At 42.4% G+C, this 15,216-nt stretch overlaps 1 protein-coding gene across 4 annotated transcripts in view; it reads right to left on the bottom strand.

Annotated features, from left to right (window-relative positions):
- Positions 1-15,216, bottom strand: part of slc8a3 (solute carrier family 8 member 3) — a 169,208-nt gene that overhangs the window by 141,858 nt on the left and 12,134 nt on the right. For 3 of the 4 annotated variants that reach the window (XM_028565288.1, XM_028565290.1, XM_028565291.1), the window contains exon 1: positions 195-546. The exons of the other annotated variant lie outside the window; for it this stretch is intronic. The gene's annotated coding sequence lies outside the window, so the exon portion shown is untranslated. Of the gene's footprint in view, positions 1-194; positions 547-15,216 lie in introns of those variants that run through there. 4 annotated transcript variants of the gene reach the window in all.

Here is a 15,216-nt window from a genome sequence, read left to right as displayed (position 1 = left end):
CTTATCGACTGTTATTTGCAGCTATCGCGGATCTTGAAATGCATCCAATATGGTTACTATATTGTTACTACAATCTGTCACATATTCAGCTGGAAAGCCTAGCACTGATGATGGTTCGCCAGGTTACATCGCTCATCAACACACCGATCATTTAGCCTAACATCACGGGAGTTTGCATCATGCCCATAACCTACCTGGATTTGTATTCCGGGGAGTTTATGTAGAAACCGCGAAATAGCTCCTCTCCGCCTCCCTTTATTATTATTATTATTATTATTATTATTATTATTATTATTGTTGTTTGGCCGGTCAGATCACTCTATCAGCAGTCACAGTGGGCTATAATCTCGCTGCTTGGACGTCTTGAGTAAAAACGCGCTCCTCGGACCACAAATCCCCCCGATGAAGCCACTGTGTCGTCCTCATGCACGGAGAGGGAGAGGCAGGTGCCCGTGCAGCCCCGCTGCTCGGTAGATATCGGCGATTGGATCAAAACCGGCCAGAGGTGATCGCCTTTCGTGCTGTCTCCCGCCTTGGCGCCCTCCTCCCCAGATCCTCCCCTGTCTGACGGATTGACCGGGTCGCAGAGCTGTCAATGACGAGGGGGGGGGGGGAGGAAGAGGATGGAGGATGGGGGGTACGGGGGGGAGAGGAGAGGAGAGGAGAGGGAGGGGGTCGGTATTTTAAGATCAGAGATGGATCTTCAGAGCCCCCAGTCCGCACGGCTCTCCCTCCTCCTGCAAGCCGTGAATCAGCGCTCTCCTCCTCCCCCTCTCTCGGCGCAGGGGATTCTCCGATGCCGCTATACTGTAGTAGCCTAGGCTCAGCTGTCTCTTGCCCGGCTGTCTTCTCTACAGAAATGACACACTAAAATTCATATTAAACGCCTGTGTTACATTAGAAAGGCGCTCAGCTTTGTGCATGCTATGGAAGTTACCCAGGCAGGCAGACAGGCAGGCAGACAGGCAGGCAGTCAGCGGGACCAATTGGCGCACCATCGGAATGACCACGATTTGTCTCCTCTGCGCTGAGTCAGTTTCTGGAGCTTACGGTGGCTGGAGATGAGCGCCTTTTTATGTAGCCTATAAATTTTCACCCTCGGATAGTTAGTATTAATATTAGGCCTTTTGTCGCGCGGTGGAGGTGTGAAATGGTTGCGCCCTACAGCCCTTCGCACCCAAGTTAAAAGTCACACACAGACAGGCTCAGTTAGGCGCGCGACGACGTCACCATCGGCTGAGAGGAGAAGAAGAACCTGCACCACGGAGCACCAATATCATTCAGACCCACAGCCCACCGTGACAGGGCTTCACAACAGGAGGGAGAGGGGAGGAGGAAACGCTTAGAATAATAAAAAAAAAGGTATCACCTGCACTATTTCACCCCAAAACTGCCATGATGGGCACGTGCTGCTAATTTAAGACACAAAAATAAGTGACAGGCATTTAATCTTACCACATGCCATATAGGCTAAATCGGTCTCTCACTCGCTCTCTCTCTCACACACACACACACACACACACACACACACACACACACACACACACACACACACACACACACACACACACACACACACACACACACACACACACACACACACACACACACACACACACACACACACACAAGAAATGATTAGCCAATTACAAACTTTTGATCGTTTCCAGTCTCTAAAATGTGAGGATTTTTCTGCATTGAGTACTTCTACTTTTAAGTACATTTTCCTGATGATACTTAGGCTAGGCCTACATACTTTTACTTAAGCAACATTTTCAATGCAGGACTTTTACTTAGAGTATTTTCACAGTGTGGTATTAGGACTTTTACTTAAGTAAAGGATCTGACTTCTTCTTCCACCACTGCACATTATATATGAGATGGCCTAGCTAGATGTAAGATTTACTAACAGCTCTTCTCATGCCAACTTTATAGTTGCGGTAACACAAATGTTTGCAGCTTAATGAGCATGATATTGTATTCAAAGTGTAGGCTATTAAATATGTATTGTATGCAGACAAACAGAAACTGTAATCATGTGCAAAATCACACAAAAGCACATGAATGCAAAAAAAAAAAAAAAAAAGCACATTGCCTAAACTTATAAGTTTAAGTTATGCATATCAAGAGTACAATACTAATATCAGATCAAGCCCATACTGGAAAGGACTGTCAATCCACGTAAGGGTTATTACTGTGATCAAGGGCAGCTTAATTGATAATAATAGAAATGTGACAAATAAAACCTCCAATAAACACAACAACTAGAGGGCTAAGTGTGCCAATTCATCATCAAAAGGCCCTGAAAAGAATGGGTTGACTTTTTAGGAAACAGGCTTACTGGATTTCTGGCCGAGAGTTAGCAGATGAGAAGATGCACTCTCATGTTTATCCTAAAAACATGAAGCCACAGCCAGCAGTCAGGTAGCTTAGCTTAGCAGCTAGCCTCTATCCAAAAGGATAAAAAAACTAAGTGACATGTTATATCTTGTTTGTTTTAGCCACACAAAAGCCAAAGTGTAAAAATGACAAGGTCATTTGATGTTTGGGTTTCTGACAAGTTGTGACTGGTTGCCTAGCAACAAGACTCCAGAAAGTCACCGCACAGGCAAAGAAACAGCCACATAACTCCTCATAAAACCACAACTTGTCATTTAAATTAATTAAACAATACCTACATATAACATCTTAATTAGTAAATTCACTCTAGATAGAATTTCTACCTACAGAGCCAGGCTTGCTTACAGTCTTTGTGCTATGCTAAGCTAACTGTCTCCTGGCTGCAGCTTTATATTTAGCCAGAGACAGTTTAGAACCATAGACATTAAAATAAATGGACCAACAGATCCTGTTGCTCTGGACGGAGACCAGTGAAGGATATTAGAAGCATATTTCCGGTTGGCGCTGAGCGTTACTGCGCAGCCTCCAACTGACCTTGAAAACATAGATGTGACGTGAGCAACCTGTCTGAAAGTTGGAAGTCTTCTGGTAGCTGTGCCAAGAGAAATCTCAATCATTCCCAATCTTGCAGAGACGGAGAGCGTGATAATAGTTAGGAGAGCATAGTTATATGTAAGGAGATAACATAAGCACAGGCTAATTATTGCTAACTAAAATGCTAGTTAACATTAGTAATTAAACGGAAACAGCTAATGGGAGTCGAAACTTCCTGCAAGCTTCTCCTGTACTATACGGTAATTTCTCTACTGTGCGACAGAAAGTCCCGTGGTTATGACACAATCGTTAGCCTATTTTTACAAAAACGTCTGCTACGGAGCTATAACGTGAGGTACAAGGTAATGGAGCCTTTTATACATTGTCGTGTTTCTTTAGAAATAAACAATGGACAAATAGTCTTTAAACGCTTATAGTTATTCACTGTCAAAGTGACGTCAAAATGAATGGCAGTCAATGGAATGCTAACGGGAGGTGATGGCTTGTTAGCATCAAAATGGCGCCATAGGAGCTACGCGTTGTGGAGAGAGGCTTACCCCCTTGTTTAGAACCGAGACACCCTAACTCAGAGTAGTTTCCTGTATCTGTGTCACATGGGGTTCTGCAGGGCCACGCCTCTTTAGGAGACTAGCAGCAGTACACTAATGGCGTTTTTCCACTACATGGTACCTGCTCAACTCGCCTCGACTCTACTCGACGCACTGTGCGTCCGTTTTCCATTGCAGATTTTAGTACGGCCTCAGCGTGGCTGGTCGTCATAGCGGCGCTGCAGTAAACTGCTGTGACCCGTTCCCTTAATACATCCATGAGTGACCTAACGCAACACACACACAGAACGTCAAAGGTGTGTTGTTGTTGCCACAGCCAGAAGACACCATTTTGTTTCAAATGAAGCTGGAGGCAGCAAAAAAAAAACAACACATCTGGCTAAACTATTTAAAATGGCGGGTTTGTTCAGGACACCCCCCCCCGTCGCTTTCACGTCACCTTTTGGTATCGCCTCAGCTCGCTTGGAACCTCAACTGAGGTGGTACTAAAAAAAGTACCTATTAGCAGGTACCAGGTACTTTTTTTTTTTTTTTCCCAAAATGTCTACTAACTATTCCTTTAAACAAATCCTGCTCATGGTCCACCAGAGTCCAGGAAACATTCTCATCAAATACTCATCACCTCCTGTGTTTCTTTGTCTCCCTTCTTGCACTTGCATTGCACAACCCAATAATCTTCCCTCCCCAGTAAGATGCAATACTAGCCAGTAGATAATGAGCTTCACTGGGCACACAGTCCTTGATGCAGCACTATCACCCATAACCACTGCTGACAGACAAAGCGCCAAAGACAGGAGCACAGCAGGGTGTTCACACTGCCACCACCTCCAATTACAGAATCATACAGGCCTGAAGCATTGCAGAGGGGAAAAAAAATCCTGAAAGTCCCAGGGCAAATGAAACTGTAGCTTATGTAATATTAATATGTAATATTAAGAACATAAGTATTTAAGAGTCTTTTAAATTCATTAGCGATTAATCAATAATGAATTATAATTAGTCCAACTAGAAACAACATGGAGAGACTTGGAGCAGTCATCGTATTGCAGTAGTCACTTCTCTTTTGGGATGGAGCCTATATGCAAAGCAGGAGAAAAAAAAAAAAAAAAAAAAAAAATCAATTGGATCCGATTTTAATTACATAGTCCGGCAGTGTGGTGCAGAATCTTATTATCCTGTTCAGATTTCCACGCTTGTTAAATTCAAATATGAAATTCAAAAAAACAATCACTTCCCAAGTGGGGATGGGAGGGATGAGACGGGCCAATCTGGTCAGGCGGCGGCGGCGGCGCCACCACCACCACCACTCCCGTCCGCCATCCTCCACTCCCTCTCTATGTAATGCTATAATTAGTATGGAGAATATGGTTGGATGTTTTAATGAAGTTTTCTTATCTGCGGGAAAAAGGGTGAAGGCAGAAAACACACTGGACAGACTGGTGTGCAGGCTCTTTAAGTGTACCTGCAGCCAGCATGCATCAGATTAGAATTCAATGGCTGCTCTTGCCTCGCTCATCAAAGTCCTCCATGCGTTCAGTGATGATTAATGGATTATACTTGTAATCAACACAGCAGGCCTGCTTGTGTTTCCCACGGAGAGGAGCAGCACTTACAAGGGAGGGCAACGTGATGGCCGTAGCCCTGAAACTGACTGCTTGCATTAATTCTCTGAGAGTAAAGCGACTTCACCTCGCCTTGCGGTTTTATTTTTCTTCTTCTTCCTGCATACTTGACGGCGGCTGCGTCCTGGATCAGTTTCATTAAAATGGTCTGGCATGCAGCAGCAGAGAATCTGGAGCAGGGAACGATACGGTACCGCACAAGAGAATAGTGCTGCACTTGCACTTTGGGATTTGGATTTTCTCTCTCCGTGCTGCGCCCGGCACTCTGCACATGCTGATAATTTGTAGGCTCGAGTCGCAACGACTTTAATGGGGGGAAAAAATAAAAAGTCAGGCGGTGTGTGAGGGGAGGGAAAGGGGTCGTCCGGGGGAGTTAACACTGACATCACCCCTGGGCGACGTCCGCTTACGACGGTCAGTAATGAATAGTGAAGCTGTGAAATGAGAAAGGTAAAGAGTCACCTCACATCAGAATCTAAAGAGCTTAAGGCTGGAGGGCCTACTTCCTGTCACTGGTGAATGTGTGTGTTTAGAGGGTGGTGTGGCAGTGGGGGTCAGACTGAGCAAGGCACAAACCACCCCTTGCCTTGAGGACTCACTTTAAAAGATGCATGGGCTGCAGGGACACAAATACTGCGATTTTATAAGGGTCATGTCACCCCACCATTGCGTGCAAAGGCCGATGAAGTGAAGCTTTTACACATGGATTTTTAAGCAGTCGGACAGGAAGCTGGAGACATTAACATTAACATTAATATGCGTTCCCCCAGCCTGCCTATGGTCCCCCAGTGGCTAGAAATGGTGATAAGTGTAAACCGAGCCCTGGGTATCCTGCTCTGCCTTTGAGAAAATGAAAGCTCAGATGGGCCGATCTGGAATCTTCTCCTTATGAGGTCATAAGGAGCAAGGTTACCTCCCCTTTCTCTGCTTTGCCCACCCAGAGAATTTGGCCCACCCATGAGAGAGAGACATCATGGCTTTCAAACGAGCAAAGTGGCAGTTGGTCAAGGCCACACCCCCACCCTCCACCTTGCCCCCCCTCCTCCTCAATAGCTAGACACAGAAATGGCACATCCTAAGGAAAGCTCATTGTAGGACTGGCTCTAGTGGCTGTAATTCTGCACCAAGGCTGAATTTCGGGAAAGAGACTTCAGATACAGTATTAGGGGACCACTAAGGTCTATATAAGAGACTTCAGATACAGTATTAGGGGACCACTAAGGTCTATATAAAAGAGACTTCAGATACAGTATTAGGGGACCACTAAGGCCTATATAAAAGAGACTTCAGATACAGTATTAGGGGACCACTAAGGCCTATATAAAAGAGACTTCAGATACAGTATTAGGGGACCACTAAGGTCTATATAAAAGAGACTTCAGATACAGTATTAGGGGACCACTAAGGTCTATATAAAAGAGACTTCAGATACAGTATTAGGGGACCACTAAGGTCTATATAAAAGAGACTTCAGATACAGTATTAGGGGACCACTAAGGTCTATATAAAAGAGACTTCAGATACAGTATTAGGGGACCACTAAGGTCTATATAAAAGAGACTTCAGATACAGTATTAGGGGACCACTAAGGCCTATATAAAAGAGACTTCAGATACAGTATTAGGGGACCACTCGTTTTGACTGATAATATGGCCGTTGCCGGAATCAACTAGAGCTGCGGTGAGTTGCTCAAAAACTTTCTTTTTAGTAAATCTGTGTACACAAAGAATGTTGTCAATGCTTGCGTTAAGGTGTAGAGCCCCTGGTGATACTTGAAGCAAAGTTTCATGTTGTGTCGAGCCTTCTTAGTATTTCAAAAATAGCTATTTTGAGACTAGCATGAGAGTGCCCCTAGCTCTCCCATTCAAAAGGCCATTTGACCCAAAGACAAGAATACGGTGAATCTTAAAAGTGGCGATTCGGTCCTAAATATGCTTTTAAACTAAAGTTTGACTCACGTACATTCACAAAAATACCCTATTTTTAACAAAAAAAAAACAAAAGGGCACAAAATGAAACCTGGGAATTACAAAAAGGCAAATTAACATTAAAGAAAAACCCTGGAAAGCTCTTCCTCCCTTGTCCTGAACATAGACAGTATAAGAAATGGACACAGCGTCACTTCGACGGGGAACAGTGAAGTCAATTAAGCCGGTTACACACTAGCTGCGTGGCGTTTCTGTTGCTGCTAGCCTTGTCTTCACACATGTATGTTTCCCATTGACAAAATGAAATACCATGTTAAAACATAAATATATACTGATCTGATTACAGATACAATACAACGTTGGCAGTATTGACGGCAAAATAGGCTACAGAATATTTCGTTCTGTATTATTGACAGTTGCAATATTAGAAAATCGATTCTTTTTTTAATTACATTTATATATCTGCATTTATATCAAAACCTAGAGGCTTTCAAACATCAACATGTCATTTATTAATATGTATTTGCGTCAAAACGACATATAAACATCTTTTTCCATATTCTATTTTGCCCAGAAACGCTTCCAACACGCTTGCGTGTCACGTGAAAAATAGGCGTTGGTTCTATTTCTAGAAGGCACACGTTTTTGGCGCGGCCTGGCGTGTCACGCAGGCAGGGTGTAAGCTCTAACCTGTTAACATGGGAGCCGAAATATAAACGGACACGCCACGCAGGTGACACGCTCACGCGACGCATTCCAGTGTATAACCGGCCTTAGAAGCACTTTTCCAGTGATGGCTCAGCGTTACTGCGCAGCCTCCAACTGAGCTTGAAGACGTAGACGTGACGTGAGCAACCAGTCTGAAAGTTGGAAGTCTTCTGGTAGCTGTGCCAAGAGAAATCTCAATCATTCCCAATCTTGCAGAGACGGAGAGCGTGATAAATGTTACTACATATGAATTTACTTGCCACATACCCAAGTATTTCCAATCCATCTAAACGCTGCTGAAATATTTTGTTCCGATGCTTTTCATGGACTCTCTATTGGCTTCTCCCTTGACTGTATGTCTCCACATCCCCCACTGGTTGCCTGCAAGCTTCTCCTGTACTGTACGTGGTGATATCTCTACTGGTTATGGCACAATCGTTAGCCTATTTTTACAGAGACGTCTGCTACGGAGCCATAACGTGAGATACAAGGTAATGGAGCCTTTTATACATTGTCGTGTTTCTTTAGAAATAAACAACGGACAAATAGAGTCTTTAAACGCTTCAGATGTAAAGTTATTCGCTGTCAAAGTGACGCCAAAATGAATGGCAGTCAATGGAATGCTAACGGGAGGGGATGGCTTGTTAGCCTAAGAATCTCCCCACAGGAGGTACGCTTTCCGGATGCTCGCTTACCCCCTTAGTCCTGAAGGCCCTTTCACATCTCAGCCTCACTTAACTGGAACGTACCACCTGCACAGGTAAGTATAGGGTGAGCTAAACTAAGAAAAAGCAACATTTAATACCATTAGATTCACATTTATAGTTACTGCTGACATTACATACGCGCACCTATAGCAAAAAGCACCGTAATAATTTACTGCTAAACTATCTGCCAAGCCCCTACCTGCTGACTATGAACCCATTAACCAACTAAACAGGCTTATGTCATTTTATACACATCAAATGATAATGTATCCAACAAACTGAAAACATTATAATGAAATTAAGGATTACGCAGACACAAAACACTGTTCATTTTTGAACCAGGGCCTAGTGAGAAAGGAGAAAAGGCAGCTTTTCCACAGGTCAGTTCCCCCTTAATTACAAAAACAGTCTCTCTCTCAGCTCTAGTGCTGGTCGTGCAAACAGTTTGGGTTTTATTTATCAGGCTCGGAGATATCGGTCTTACAGATTTCTGCCTTTACCTCACTGGGATGCGGGTAAAGGTATTTCATTTGTGGAGCTCACAACTCTGAAAAGTTAAGTTAAACAAAAATCCCAGTAGCAAAATCTCTTTTCAGAAGGCGCCCCTGTTACTCTGGGACAGTTGTTCCAAAGGTTTTCTGCTTGTGACCTGTTTATGCATGGAGACCTCATGTCACAGCTATGAGTCGGGGAGTAACCACTGCTCTGCGTAATCCCTATGACCTGCTGTCAATAGATTTCATTGGGACAATTTCTTTAGTAGAAAATATTTCCTGAAAAACACATTGCATTTAAATGTAATTTGGAGTTCCTTTTATCTAGTCTTACGGTGGAAATCTTGGAGACTGAAAAAATAAATCTGAGGGGAAAAAATGATGTAACACAAAATAATGTTTCGTCTTTTCATGGCTTCTTTTGTAATACTGACCATGTTTACCCTTAAATTCAAATTGCCCGAGAAAGGAAAATAATTATTGGATCAAACTGCTCACAAACTCCTGTGGAGACTTGGGCCATAACCTGTAATCACAAAAAACTGCTTCCTTTGACATGGCCACAAGGCAAAAAGGACAGGAGCCACTGCACTAAATACACCACGCCTGTGGCATCTATAGCCACACACCGTCACGGTCATCCCATCATGCAGACATACAGGCTTGATAGGTGCACATAATCATACAGAGAAGCACTGGTTACTCTTCATATAACGCACCATAACCTTGACAACCCTGCACTAATAAATCCTCTCCTCAAATAAAACCCTGACAACTCCATAAATATACAGAGTGCAATGCAGATAGAAAGGAGTCCGCTTTCACACTCTATGTACTTTCGGTTCAAATAAGATCCGTAGAGACCAGTATTTGCACACATGTAGCATAGCATATAGCTCATCAATGGAGAGTGCCCCTTCTGCAGCTGCAGCTATTGGAGCTGAGCATTCAGTGGCTCACTGGTCTGGAATATATTTGTAGAGGAAGATGGGTGAGAGAGGGATACCCACACTGACTCCATTACATAAGAGACACAGTGCACAGAAGACGAGTGTAGGACACTGGACTCCACTCTCATCTACTCATCTCCCCCCGTGCCTTATGGTGCTGAATGAAAGAGGAAGAAGGGGAAGAGGATCAAAAGTAGGGGAAGGATTGGATGATACAACGGAGGGGTCAGCTCATCTTATGCATGTTTGGCTGCGGGGGTGGGGGGGGGGGGCTCTGCCCAACAGCCACGTCTCCATGGCAACGTGTGGCCCCTGCCTCGGTCCTGGGGAGAGTGGAAGTGACGGCGGCGATCTGTGTGCGTTCTGTCTGCCTCATTATGTGGGGAATGGAGTGAAACAGCCAGGGGGTGCATTTGTTCTGCGTGGACTACCCCTCAGCTGCCAAGCGTCTGTCTATTTATAGAAATGATATGAGAGAGAGAGAGAGAGAGAGAGAAAATTTCTCTGCTCACTTTCCTCCCTCCTCCATGTAGAATAGGTCTATTTTTTTGGCATTTGATTGTGCAGCTCTCTGTAAGTGACATTTCAGTGAGTCAGTAGATGTAGTATAGGTTAAGGCTTTCACTGACCACAGCTTCATTGGCTTTCTTTCTGGGAAAGGGGATTAATAATAAAAAAAAAAAATAAAAACATATTAGACCTGAACTAAAACATTGTTGTCAATTATTTTTTTTCCAGTTAATCATTATAGTCCATAACGTTTCTGAAATAATGAAAAATGACCATCACATTTTCCGAAAAAAATTTAACTTATTTTGTTTGAACAGTATAAAAAAACCAAAGATTCCATTTATAAATACTATAAAACGGAGAGAGTGGCACATCCTCACATTTGATAAGCTGGACCCAGCAAATAACTGGCATTTCTAGTTAATAATGACTTTAAACGATCATACTGTGAAAGATGGGATCATTTAACAGTTAACCTATAGTTTCGAATAGGTGTATAGTGCTAAATAACTAACGTTTTTTTAGCATACAAACACTTGAAATAATAATGTGACACACAAATGATTCTCTCATGTTTTGGGAGCCATTTTATGCAGCTCCTCCTCACACTGTTTACGGACAAGAGAGCTGCTACAAACGGTGACTGTATTTTAGCGTTGAGAGGCAACTACAATGGACCTTTTCCACAGCAGTAGGAAAATCACAGCTGAAATTGATAACCTTAACGATGGCTCAATTCCATCAATTGTCCCAGTAAGCTATTTCAGTGAGTCAGCAAGCCCAATACCAGGGCCTCTCCTAAGTGGAATGCAGCCATCATTAGTGGTTTGGAATACACCTGTGCTTTTCCTACTATGACATGTCAACATGTCTGCCGTGAAAAAGGTCTTTACTAAAACAGAAAAACAGGAGGTTTCCACTAAGGCCGATAGGAGAGTGTCACTTGGAGATAGACCGATAAATCAGCTTATTGCAAATATAACAATAACGATCATTGCCAGCTGATAAATAAAGTAATGAAACATACAGGGATGCCAAAGATGTTTAAAGGTCCCATGACATGGTGCTCTTTGGATGCTTTTATATAGACCTTAGTGGTCCCCTAATACTGTATCTGAAGTCTCTTTTATATAGGCCTTAGTGGTCCCCTAATACTGTATCTGAAGTCTCTTTTATATAGACCTTAGTGGTCCCCTAATACTGTATCTGAAGTCTCTTTTATATAGACCTTAGTGGTTCCCTAATACTGTATCTGAAGTCTCTTTTATATAGACCTTAGTGGTCCCCTAATACTGTATCTGAAGTCTCTTTTATATAGACCTTATTGTGGGGGTCTGGCCTTGACCAACTGCCACTTTGCTCGTTTGAAAGCCATGATGTCTCTCTCTCTCATGGGTGGGCCAAATTCTCTGGGCGGGCAAAGCAGAGAAAGGGGAGGTAACCTTGCTCCTTATGACCTCATAAGGAGCAGATTCCAGATCGGCCCATCTGAGCTTTCATTTTCTCAAAGGCAGAGCAGGATACCCAGGGCTCGGTTTACACCTATCACCATTTCTAGCCACTGGGGGGACCATAGGTAGGCTGGGGGAACGCATATTAATGTTAAAAAACCTCATAAAGTGACCTTTTCATGCCATGGGACCTTTAAGTCTCCATTACATAGTTTGACCACTAGAGACCATCTACGCGTGCAATTTGCAGCCAGGGTCAGTCTAGCAACTCTCCGTTGACTTGCGAACTGGAAAAACCAAATTCTGGTCAGGCCAATCACATCGTGTATAGAGTCGGTGGGCGAGCTTAACATACGGACGGCAGAGTTGCGACGGTACTTGTAAACAAAGAAGATGGCTACAGCGGTCTTTGGAATCGGCTTTAGCCGCGACTCTGGAAGACTTGGAGTTAAGCACTGAAGTCATTCTTAAAAAAAGGAAGATGTGTTCAGAGTTTTGCCGACCGGACATGGCAAAAAGTTTAATCTATCAACTAGCGTTGCTCTGGTTGGCTATAAGTGCAGAGGGAATTTGAAAGACAACCGTTTATCCCAACCCTCGGATTGAGCTCTGCCAATGGTGAGGTCCCAGACCCAGCATTTTGATGTGCGTCTGGCTTGTCAGGCTAATATTTGCCACATTCTTTAAAAATAATTTAGGGAACCTTTTTTGTTTATGAACACAGCTCTGATACAGCTGTTGGAGAGTAGAGTTGCCTAAACAGTGAGGCTGATATCAAATTACCATAATGCATTCACAGAATGTGGTCAAATATTTTGTATTTCACTCATGGAACGGAATAATCATGTCTCTAATCTTTGTAAGAAATGTCTTCCTGTGAGATAATACCAGTGGTAATTCATCTTCATCTGGAGTGTGTGAGAGTGTGTTTGGGAGGAGGGACTTTTCATTCATCAAGGGCCAGAAAAGACTGAGAGCAGACACATCAGAGCTGCGATGATCTGGCATCAGGCAAACCAACTCGCAGGGCCGCACATTAGGAGGGGGGAAATCGGAATGATTCAGGGGCCACGGAGCTGGAGAGGGCCCCTGGAAGAGCGTAGGGATTCGTTATTTAGCGTTCCAGAGGCCGGATTTTCAACCAGCTACACGATTCTCATTTCTAAGACCTCATTAGTTCTGCCGCTCGTGGAATGGAGTTGTAAATATTGAATTTGATTTCTTCTTTTCTTAGCCCATGTCCAATTAATATTTGATCGCGTTTTCAAATTAAAAATTTAACAGCACGTGAAAGAGGGGGCGAGCCTTCTTCAAATTATGGACTCCCAATCATTACGCATCCTGGTGGCTCGCTTACGACAGTGAGGCCTCCCAGACTGACCCATCTCGGCCTCTGACGACTACACCCGCGCGACATCTCCAGAAAAGAACTGCAGTGTGCCGTAACATACAGTACAGGCCAAAAGTTTGGACACACCTTCTCATTCAATGTGTTTCCTTTTTATTTTCATGACTATTTACGTTGTAGATTCTCATTGAAGGCATCAAAACTGTGAATGAACACATATGGAATTATGTACTTAACAAAAACGTGTGAAATAACTGAAAACATGTCTTATATTTTAGATTCTTCAAAGTACACTGTAAAAACGGATTTTGGAGGGTAGTAAATACAACACATGCAAATTGTTTAAATTTTACTGCAAATATATTAGTCAGTAAGCAAATATACAATAATGGGTAAATTCTACCTACATTACATATTTTATAACAGTAACATTTTCAGCCTAAACAAATATAATAAAATCTACCCCAAAATGATAATTCTGCAGTTCAACGTGCACATGCGTCAGTGCTGGTTCTTGGCCAAGATCTATCGTTTCACTGGCGGGACACTGGAGTCAAGCTGTTCGGTTTAGCTAAAGGTAAAATTCCTTTTTAACAGGTTGCTGTGTGTAATAAACTTATTTAATGGTTGGTTTAGAGTGTATATTTGGCTTACAAGTTACTCAATGGCAGTCTGTCATTAAAAGTTAGCAAGCTACCGAGTGCCAGCTAGCTAGAGTTGAAAGGTAGCTTCTAATGTTACTAAAACGTAGCAATGTGGAGATTGTTGGAAGAGATGTTAGTTACGTTACTTCAAACTAGCTAACGTTACCTGTCGTGGCATTTGACAGTGTCACAATGTAACGTTATTGCTTTCACGGCTGAACCATGTAGGCTCTAAATGTAAGCTAACTGTTAGCTAACATTACAGGTAATGTCACCTAACGTTAGCTAGGTAGCCAGATAGATACAGTAAGGTTACCTAATAGTATTGATAAGCCCCGATTACCTGCTTTTGAGAAAATATATTTTAGGCCAACCTTAGCTACATAAAGTTTGGCTTACTCAGCTTTCATCTTACCAAATCCGTTTGTTATTTAATGTACAATACAATTGAGATAGGGGTGGATAAAAAAGGGTGAACTCAACTGTGAGGGCAGTGCAACAACCGGTCAATCTCTGTTACATGCATACGCTAACTACAATACATAAATACACTGTAAATGAGGTGTGTGTATATATATATATATATATATATATATGTGTATATAAGTGTGTGTATATATATATATATATATATATATATATATATATATATATATATATAAGTGTGTATATATATATATATATATATATATATATATATATATTTTAGTTAGTTATATTTTATTTCTGTGTCATGCCAAACATCTTGGCCCATCCCACATGGGATTACAAGACACCACAAATTCTCTTATTCAACAAACATCTTCCCGTTGCATATACAAATCCTTCGAACAAATACATGAATACAAATATATAGACATACACATAAGTACATGTATATACACGTACACAACCACCACACAAACAACAACTCTCTCATCTACACTCGATAAAGAGCTTTTTTCCTCTTCTCCCAGGCTTTATCTAAATAATTAGCCAATTTATGTTTCATATGTGAACAGCCATCTCAATCTTTGAGCATCATCCATATTTACCAAATCAATCTCTGCTTTTATCCTACAAAACAAAAAATCACACTGCTCACGATAAAAAGGACAATAGAAAACAAAATGGAACTCATTTTCTTCATCATTCAAACAGCACATAGGACAAATACGTTTTTCCTCTTCTACATTAACAGATCGTCCTGTTTCAATAGTCAAAGGCAAAACACCAGATCTCACTTGAGCGCATAAGGATCTTTGCCTTTTTGACAAATTATATACAACATAATTCTCAGTGCCATATTCTGGTTTTATCATTACAAAAATACGCAATTTTGGCTTAGCCCATATATCATCAGCCCACTGCT

The sequence above is a fragment of the Perca flavescens genome, chromosome 20 (assembly GCF_004354835.1).
Source record: "Perca flavescens isolate YP-PL-M2 chromosome 20, PFLA_1.0, whole genome shotgun sequence".
Classification (NCBI taxonomy): domain Eukaryota; kingdom Metazoa; phylum Chordata; class Actinopteri; order Perciformes; family Percidae; genus Perca; species Perca flavescens.
The sequence above is the reverse complement of the archived record's forward strand: the minus strand, read 5'-3'. Positions and strand labels throughout refer to the sequence as shown.